The sequence below is a fragment of the Ailuropoda melanoleuca genome, chromosome 10 (assembly GCF_002007445.2).
Source record: "Ailuropoda melanoleuca isolate Jingjing chromosome 10, ASM200744v2, whole genome shotgun sequence".
Classification (NCBI taxonomy): Eukaryota; Metazoa; Chordata; class Mammalia; order Carnivora; family Ursidae; genus Ailuropoda; species Ailuropoda melanoleuca.
Window position 1 is genome coordinate 15,086,632 of NC_048227.1, and position 9,784 is coordinate 15,096,415.

A 9,784-nucleotide genomic window follows, 5' to 3' on the forward strand; every position below is an offset into this window, starting at 1 on the left:
CCGAGGGGAGGGGCGTGGCCATAGGAAAAGAGGGGCGGGGCTCTAGAGGCAAGAGGAGGGGAGGGGAGAGGAGGGGCGGTGCCTGAGGGCCTTAGAGGACTGGGTACAATGAATAGTAAATTTCAAAGATACCACCCTGTGTGACTAAGCCCTCGGCCCCTCCCCCTGGGGGGTGGTGATCAATGGCCATCGTATTTTCCTTTTTTGTCATTATCATTTGATATTTTTTGACCCAATCCGAATTAACCCTGGCCAATGCCCAGAGCTCCAGAGCCACACTTCCATTACCTGATACTCCCCACCACAACCTCCAAGCACCTCCGTGTCCAACAGGTGCAAACTTATAAAAACATTTTAAATTATTTATGAGGGGCGCCTGGGTGGCACAGCGGTTAAGCGTCTGCCTTTGGCTCAGGGCGTGATCCCGGCATTATGGGATCGAGCCCCACATCAGGCTCCTCTGCTATGAGCCTGCTTCTTCCTCTCCCACTCCCCCTGCTTATGTTCCCTCTCTCGCTGGCTGTCTCTATCTCTGTCGAATAAATAAAATCTTTTTAAAAAATTATTTATGAAAAAACCAAAAAATTTATTTATGAATGCCTTGCTTCTCTGTAAGGTGAACTTGAGATGGCTTAACATAATTGATGTAATATAGAAAAATGTAAAAATGAACTGGAAAACCAGGACAAAGAAAAAGACAAGTCAGAATAAAAGGAAACACCAAGAGTAAGAACACAGATAAGCAGGTCATAGGGTCTTGCATAATTATTAAAATTGAACCATAAATTTGGCTCTGAGCTTCCTGGTGGTCACAATTAAAAAGAAAACACGTATGTGGGATTGTCATCATCTCTGAGAAGAAAGAAACACTCCATTCTTGGAGACGGCCAGCTTTTCCCTGGTTGCAGCTCTTAAAGAGATTTCAGGAGCTTTATATAGTGATTTTGAGTAATAAGCAATGTACTTGTATTATCTATTGTTGGGTAACAGATTACCCCAACTTCAGCAGCTTAAAACAAAAATCCTTTATTTTCTCACAATTTCGGTGGGTCAGGGATGTGGGTGCCATTTTGCTGGGTCCTCTGGCTCAGGGTCTCTCACAAAGCTCCATTCAACTCAGCCAGGGCGACAGGCATCTCAAGGCAGAAGAATCCTCTTTCAAGGTCACCCAAAAGCTATTGGCAGGCCTCAGGTCCTTCATTAGTTCCGGCCACTCGTACCCCTCCATAAGAAGCTGCTATCTTCCCCTAGGGCAAGGAATAAGTGAGGGAAACAGAAGTCACCGTCTTTGTTGTAACCTAATTCAGAACAGACAGCCAATCACTTTTACTTATACTATTACTTAGAAGCTAGTCCACAACCTAAGTGTCCATCAAGGATGAATAGACAAAGGGGAGCCTGGGTGGCTCAGTCGGTTGAGCAACCAGCTCTTGGTTTCAGCGCAGGTCATGATCACAGGGGTCATGGGATGGAGCCATGTGACAGGGTCCCACTCAGTGGAGATCCCGCGGCCACGATAGAGCCCCTACACCGTAGAGCCCCAGGACCATGAGGCCCCCTAGCGGGCTCTGTGCTCAGTGGGGAGTCTGCTTGAAGATTCTCTTCCTCTGAGCCTCCCCCTGCTTGCTCTCAAATAAATAAATAAATAAATAAATAAATAAAGCTTTTAAAAAAGGATGAATGGATACAGAAAATGTGATACTATACATACAATGGATTATTATTCAGCCAGAAAACTAAAGGAAACCCTATCATTTGAAACAACACTGATGAATCTTGAAGACATTACCGTAAGCAAAATAAGTCAGACAGAGAAAGACAAATACTTTACAATCTCACTTGTTTGTGAAATCTAAAAAACCCAAACTCAGAAACAGATAGTAGATTGGTGATTGGCAGGGGCTGGAGTGGGGGAAATGGGGAGATGTTGGTCAAAGGGTACAAACTTGCAATTATAAGATGAATAAGTTCTGGGGGTTGAAGGTACAGCATGGTGAATGTACTTAATAATACTGTATTATATGCTTGAAAGTTGCTAGGAGAATAAATCCTAAACGTTCTCACCACACACACACAAAAGGTAATTACATGAGGTGATGGATGTGTTAATTGACTTTTATTGTGGTAATCATCTCACAACACATGTGTATAACAAATCATCATGTTGTATACTCTACACTTACACGACGTTAATGTCAATTATTTCTTAATAAAGCTAGAGGTCATTCTCCTGCAGCCCACCTCCTTCTTCATTCCTTTCCTGATTTGGTGAGATCCGTTGATCATCTGGCTTCTTTCACTCATCATTATGTCTGTGAGGTTTATCTATGCTACTGTACGTAGCCTTTGTTATTTTTCATTGCTGTGTTATAGTCCATTATTTGAATAACCACTATTTCACTTCAATACCTTATTTTTTTGTTTCAATTTTTTATTTAAATTCTAGTTAGTTAACATATAGTGTAATAGTATTTTCAAGAATAGAATGTAGTGATTCATCACTTATATATAACATCCAGTGCTCATCATAACAAGTGCCCTCCTTAATACCCATCACCCATTTAGCTCATCCCCCCACCCACCTCCCTCCATCAACCCTCGGTTTGTTCTCTGTGGTTTGCTTCCCTCACTCCTTTTTTTTTTTCACCCCTTCCCATATGTTCATCTGTTTTGTTTCTTAAATTCCACATATGAGTGAAATCATATGGTGTCTTTCTCTGACTGACTTCTTTCGCTTAGTATAATACACTGTAGTTCCATCCACGTCATTGCAAATTGCAAGATTTCATTCTTCTTAATCGCTGAGTAATACTCCATTGTGTGTGTGTGTGTGTGTGTGTGCGCGTGCGCACGTGTGTGTGTATGCACCACATCTTCTTCATCCATTCATCAGTTGATGAACATTTTGGGCTCTTCCCATAATCTGGCTACTATGATAAGGCTGCTATAAACATCAGGGTGCATGTATCCCTTTGAATCAGCATTTTTGTATCCTTTGGGTAAATACCTAGGAATGCAGTTGCTGTATCATAGGGTAGTTCTATTTTTAACTTTTTGAGGGACCTCCATATTGTTTTGCAGAGTGGCTGTGCTAGTTTGCATTCCCACCAACAGTGTAAGTGTATGTTGCATTCTCCACATCCTCACCAGCGTCTGTTGTTTCCTGAGTTGTTAATTTTAGCCATTCTGATAGGTTTGAGGTGGTATCTCATTGTGGTTTTAGATTTGTATTTCCCTGACGATGACTGATACTGAGCATCTTTTCATGTGTCTATTGGCCTTCTGGATGTCTTGTTTGAAAAAAATATCTATTCATGTCTTCTGCCCATTTCTTGACTGGATGATTTGTTTTTTGGATGTTGAGTTTGATAAGTTCTTTATAGATTTTTGGATATTAGCCCTTTATTAGATATGTCATTTGCAAATATCTTCTCCCATTCCGGAGGCTGCCTTTTAGTTTTGTTTGTGTCCTTCGCTGTGCAGAAGTTTTTTTATCTTGATGAAGTCCCCATAGTGCACTTTTACTTTTTGTTTCCTTTGCCTCTAGAGACGTGTCTAGTAAAAAGTTGCTACAGCCAAGGTCACAAAGGTTGCTGCCTGTGTTCTCCTCTAGGATTTTTATGGTTTCAGGCCTCACATTTAGGTATTTAATCCATTTGAATTTATTTTTGTGTACAGTGTGAGAAAGTGGTCCAGTTTCATTCTTCTGCATGTTGCTGTCCAGTTTTCCCAGCACCATTTGTTGAAAAGACTATCTTTTTTCCATTGGATATTCCTTCCTGCTTTGTCAAAGATGAATTCACCATGTAGCCATGCGTCCATTTCTGGGTTTTCTATTTTGTTCCATTGTTCTGTGTGTCTCTTTTTATGCCAGTACCAAACTGTCTTAGGACCACAGCTTTGTAGTATAGTTTGAAGTCTGGAATCGTGATGCTTCCTCCTTTGCTTTTCTTTTTCAGGATTGCTTTGACTATTTGGGGTCTTTTCTGATTCCATACAAATTTTAGGATTGTTTGTTCTAGCTCTGTGAAAAATGCTGGTGGTATTTTGACAGGGGTTGTGTTAAATGTGTAGATTGCTTTGGGTAGTATAGACGTTTTAACTGTTTGTTCTTCCAATCCGTGAGCATGAATATTTTTCCATTTCTTTGTGTCTTCTTCAATTTCTTTTCAGTGTACAATTCTTTTACCATCTTTGGTTAGGTTTATTCCTAGGTATGTTATTATTTTAGGTGCTGTTGTAAATGGGATTAATCCTGATTCTTTGGTTTCTCTTTCTGCTGCTTCATTATTGGTGTACAGAAACGCAACAGATTTCTGTATGTTGATTTTATATCCTGAGACTTTGCTGAATTCATGTATTAGTTCTAGCAATTTTTTGGTGGAGTCTCTCGGGTTTCCTACATAGAGTATCATGTCAAAATCTGCAAATAGTGAAAGTTTGACTTCTCCCTTGTTGATTTAGATGCCTTTTATTTCTTTTTGTTGTCTGATTGCTTACGCTAAGTCTTCCAGTACTATGTTAAATAACAATGGTGGACATCCCTGTCTTGTTCTTGACCATAACCGAAATTTTATCTATCCATTCTCTCCACTGTTGATAGACATTGATCCTGTTTTAGCTGTTACGAATTAAGTTGCTGTGAACATTCTGTAAATGTCTTTTGGTGGACATAAGCACTCATTTCTATTGGGAATACATCCAGGAGCGGGATTAGAGTCAGACAGTATTAGTACGAACTGCCTCTGTCAATTTAGATCTTCCACAATGCAGATCCCAAGGGAGAATGAGATGTGCAAGACATTTACAGGGGGCAATGCCTGGGAAGGATAAAGGAGAGAGGGAGCAAGAGCAGACATGGGGAACCTCCAAACCACAAGCAGGTCTGACCACTGCGAAAGCTTTGCAGTCTCAGCCAGGCTGACAGGGAGCCCAGTGTACAGACTGTCCATCATAGGCGCTGTCTGCAAGGCAGCATGGCCTGGAACTAGCACTTCTGCCATGCACAATCACTAACTGGGAGCAGCCTGGAAAAGGCATGGCCTCAGCATGAACACTGGAGTGGACCCAAAGGTGTGGCAGCTGGAGGCTATTGGCTGACTAGTCCTCTTGCAGCGGGCTGTCTTGAAGGGAGATCTGAGTGGTGTATCACCAGGGCCACCACACTACCAAACAGTTTTCCAAAGTGGTTATACCAATTTAAACTCCCACTAACAATGTATGAGATTTCCTTATACTCTACATCCTCCCCAACACTTGGCAGTATAGATTGTCCGTCTTATTGGATTATAGAAGTTCTTTATATATTCTGGATACAAATCCTTGGTCAATATGTGTATTGCAGATATCCCACACTGTGGCTTGCCTTTTCCCTCTCTTAGTGTTCTTTTTGCTGAACAATAGAAGAGACTTTGAATTCCTCACATACATTCCACTACCTCTCACCTTGGAGATTTCAAACTCTTACTTATTCACAGCTTACATATCTCTTTCTTCTGGAAGGCTTTCCCACTTCTGTTGTAATAGTGAGGACTCTGGGGCGCCTGGGTGGCTCAGTTAGTTGGGTGTCTGCCTTTGGCTCAGGTCATGATCCCAGGGGCCTGGGATCCAGCCCACATGGGGCTCCCCGCTCAGTGGGGAGCCTGCTTCTCCCTCTGCCTTTGCCATCCCTCCCCCACTTTGTGCTTTCTGACTCTCTCTATCTCTTGTCAAACACATAAATAAAATCTGTAAGAGCAAGGACTCAGGTAACACACACCAAGTTCACCAGATGAGGGACTCAAACCCCATCAGGACTCTCTCTGTCCATCTCCTACCTCTCTGTGCTGATTTTGTCCTCTCAGCTTTGTGCATTCAGAAGCAAAAGTAACCACTGTAGTTCCTCCATCTTGCATCTTTGTTTTCTCCTGCCTATCATCCCTTCAATCCAATTTTAAAATCCTGATGAAGAATTCCAGGTTGACCAGCCTTAGGTCACTCATGGGCCCTGTAGCTAGAAAGAGTGCCCGGGATGGCAGCCCCACACACCCATAGGAGATCCTACGAAGGAGCAGTCCTCCCAAAGAACAAAAAAGTGCTAGTCCCAGAAGCAGGAAGAGGTCACTGCACAGACAAAGCAGGACGCTAATCCATTCATTTATCCCACAAATATTTATTGAGCACCTACTATGTGCAGGAACAACTGCAAGAGTTGGAGCCATAGTGGAGAAGACGAGCAATGGTCCTTACCTCACATGGCGGGAGAAGCTAGGTGAGGCTGTCCCTGTTGGGGGCTCACAGAGGAGAGCCCCTGTTGTTGTAGACAAGAAGCCACTCCGCTCCCAGACAGACAAAGGCTGTTCATCAGCCTTTCTGCAGTACCAACGGGGAGCCAAGGTCTTCCACTGGTGGGCACAACTCTGGGAGGTTGATTTCCAATTCAAGAATGTAAACGTCAGGGGCGCCTGGGTGGCGCAATCGTTAAGTGTCTGCCTTCAGCTCAGGGCGTAGTCCAGGCGTTATGGGATCGAGCCCTGCATAGGGCTCCTCTGCTGGAAGCCTGCTTCTTCCTCTCCCACTCCCCCTGCCTGTGTTCCCTATCTGGCTGGCTGTCTCTCTGTCAAATAAAGAAAGAAAATCTTTAAAAAAAATAAATAAAAAGAATGTAAACGTCAAAATTTATGCACAGATGGAAACTTCATACATTGCTGGTGGGGAATGTAAAATGGTGCGGTCACTTGGAAAACAATCTGGCAATTCCTCAAAATGTTAAACACAGAATTACCATATGACCCAGCAATTCTACTTCTAGGTCTGTATCTAAAGGAATTGAAAACATGTGACCACACAAAAACTTATACATGAGTGTTCATAGGAGCATTATTCCTAATGGCCAAAGATGTCCATTAACTGACTTTCAATATTACTACTCAGCCATAGAAGGGAACTAAATACTGATACATGTTACAACATGGATGAACATACTTAGGGAAAGAAGACATAAAAGGCTACATATTGTATGATCCCCTTTAAATGAACTGTCCAGAAGAGGCAAACCCCTAGAGAGAGAAAGTAGGTTAGTGGTAACCAGGGGCCGGGGTGATGGAAAATGTGGAGTGCCTGCTAATGGGTACAGAGTTTCTTTTTGGGGTAATTTAATGTTCTGGAATTCACTAGTGGTGGTGGAAGCACAACTATAGGAATATGTTAAAACCACTTTAAAAGGGTGTATTTTTCTGGTATGTGAATTATATCTCAATAAAGCTGTTTAAAAAGTGTGCGCAAAGCGTTTCCTCATTGTGCTAGCTCACTTAATGTCGTTCTCCACGAACTGCAAATTCCATGAGGCCAGTGGTTGGGTCTTTTCTACTCCCAGTAGTTGGTGCAGCGCCTGGCACAGTATTTGGCCTCATTCAGAACACTTCCCGCTCTGTGCTCCCAAAGACTCTCTCCTCATTCCCTGTCATCGGAGGGACAGATTTCGTCTGGCGGGGGTCTCTGCTCTAGCTCATTGCCTTGGTTTCTGGGGCCAGTATCCATGGCCACACCCCCCTGGGCCACTGCAACTACCACTCCCTCCATTCTCCAGGCCGGTTTTAAGGTCTATCTTTCATCAACACCTGGGGATGGGCCTTTCCTCTGCCAAGCTTGGCTATGTGATGGAGTTGTTTTTTCTGACGTTTTATCCAGTATTTCTGTATTAGTATTTTTGTATTTTCTGTGTTGGCTTAATCTACCATGCCAGAACCAAAATCTGAAAAATGTGTCCATAAGCTTGTTCATGACCTCAAACTTGCTTTGCTGAGTTAGAATGCTATGCTCTACATTTTTTGTTTGGAGAAAGGTCACAGCAAGGATCTAGCAGGACAGTATTGGAAGCAGCTGGCCAGATATCTTTCTACCGCAGAATCTGTGAAAGCCCAGGTCTCCCAGGGCCCTTCAGGAAAACACCAGTCAAAGTAAATGTCCTAGCGAGAGAGGATGGATGTGTCATTTTCTCATTCAAGGGATAGTGGATTCTGATATCATTTCATAACTATCAGTACAGAGGAAATGCTCATTTTTAAATACTGATGAGGAGTAGACCAGGACACATCGTATGTATACAGATGACTTGCTGACCCACCAGGTGAAGAAGCCATCCACTGAGCACACATCTAAGCGCTAGACACTGTGTCAGCCTCTTCATATGGTATATTTAAACTTCACAAGATCCAGGGCACCTGGGTGGCTCAGCCGTTAGGCGTCTGCTTTTGGCTCAGGTCATGACCCCAAGGTCCTGGGATTGAGCCCTGCATTGGGCTCCCTGCTCGGTGGGGAGCCTGCTTCTCCCTCTCCCACTCCGCCTGGTGGTGTTCCCTCTCTTGCTGTGTCTCTCTCTGTCAAATAAATAAAATCTTAAAAGAAAAAATCTTAAAAAAAATAATAAATGAACTTCACAAGATCTGTATAAGGTAAGTATCATTACCCCCAGTTTTCGGGAGAAAAGTAAGTCTCAGAGGATTAAGTAAGTTGCCCAATTACTTAAGACGTAGAGCTTCACGTGGGGTGTCGTATGTTAGTGTTGAATCACTATACTGTACACAGGAAACTCATATTACATTGTATGCTAACTAACTGGAATTTAAAAAAAAAAAAGAGGTAGAACTTCAATGAGAACCCAGGCCTGTCTGATTCAAGTGCTCTCCCTCTTTCCACCTATGTGGCTTCCCTCTGGGAAACCATCTCTCCATTTAACTTGGATGCTCTTCTTGTTCCTAGGGGGTTACTCACCACCTCCCCCCTTCCATTCTACTCTATCAGTATAACTAAGTTCCAAGGTCTTGTTCTTGCATCAAGGTGAAAACAGATTATTTCCCTGTGGTCTGCAGTAGGCTGAACCCAGGATTAAATCCTGAAGTCTGCTGAGATTTCATCTGCACACTGCCATCCCACATAGTACCCTGGGGCAGCCTGAGGACACTTTGATATGTCTTCAAGGAGGTCCTTTCCTTCCAAGATCCATGAACCCCAGCACAGGTATCCTGACTGACAGCCTAAGCTTGGTCCCAGAGCTCCAGCAGGAACTTTGCAGCCTGTGACTCCCCCCACTAGGCCTCATGTCCCTGTCATCCTATTGTAAGTTCTTTCCGTGTATTAACTCATTTAATCCTGACAACAACTGTTGATGTAGGAACTACTGTTTTCTATGGTTTACAGATAAGGAAACTGAGGCTCAGAGAAGCCAAACATCACATAGCTAATAAGTCACAGAACTGGGATTCAAGCCCCAGCAGTGTGGCTCCCAGATCCATGCTCTTAGCTCCTGTGCTATGATCTAATACGCACAGAGAATTTGGATTTTTCCCTTAGTATTTACCATTATATAACATAATATGCATTGTACTTTAAGAAAACAAAAAACCTCTTTTATGTTTGTCTCTCCCATTAAAATATAAACCTCACAAGGGTAGAGATCTTTGTCTGCTTTGTTCACTACTGTATCAGCGTCTAGATCAGTATCTAGAACAGACCTGACCAGGGCACCTGGGTGATGCAGTCGGCTAAATATCTGACTCTTGATTTGGCTCAGGTCATGATCTCAGGGTTGTGAGATGGGCTCCCTGCTCAGCAGGGAGTCTGATCTTCCTCCCCTTCTGCCCCTCCACCCCACTCCTGTTCTCTCTATTGCTCTCTCTCTCTTCCAAAAGCAGTAAATAAAAATTTTTAAAATAATAAATAAATTGGGGCGCCTGGGTGGCACAGCGGTTAAGCGTCTGCCTTCAGCTCAGGGCGTGATCCCGGCGTTATGGGATCGAGCCCCACA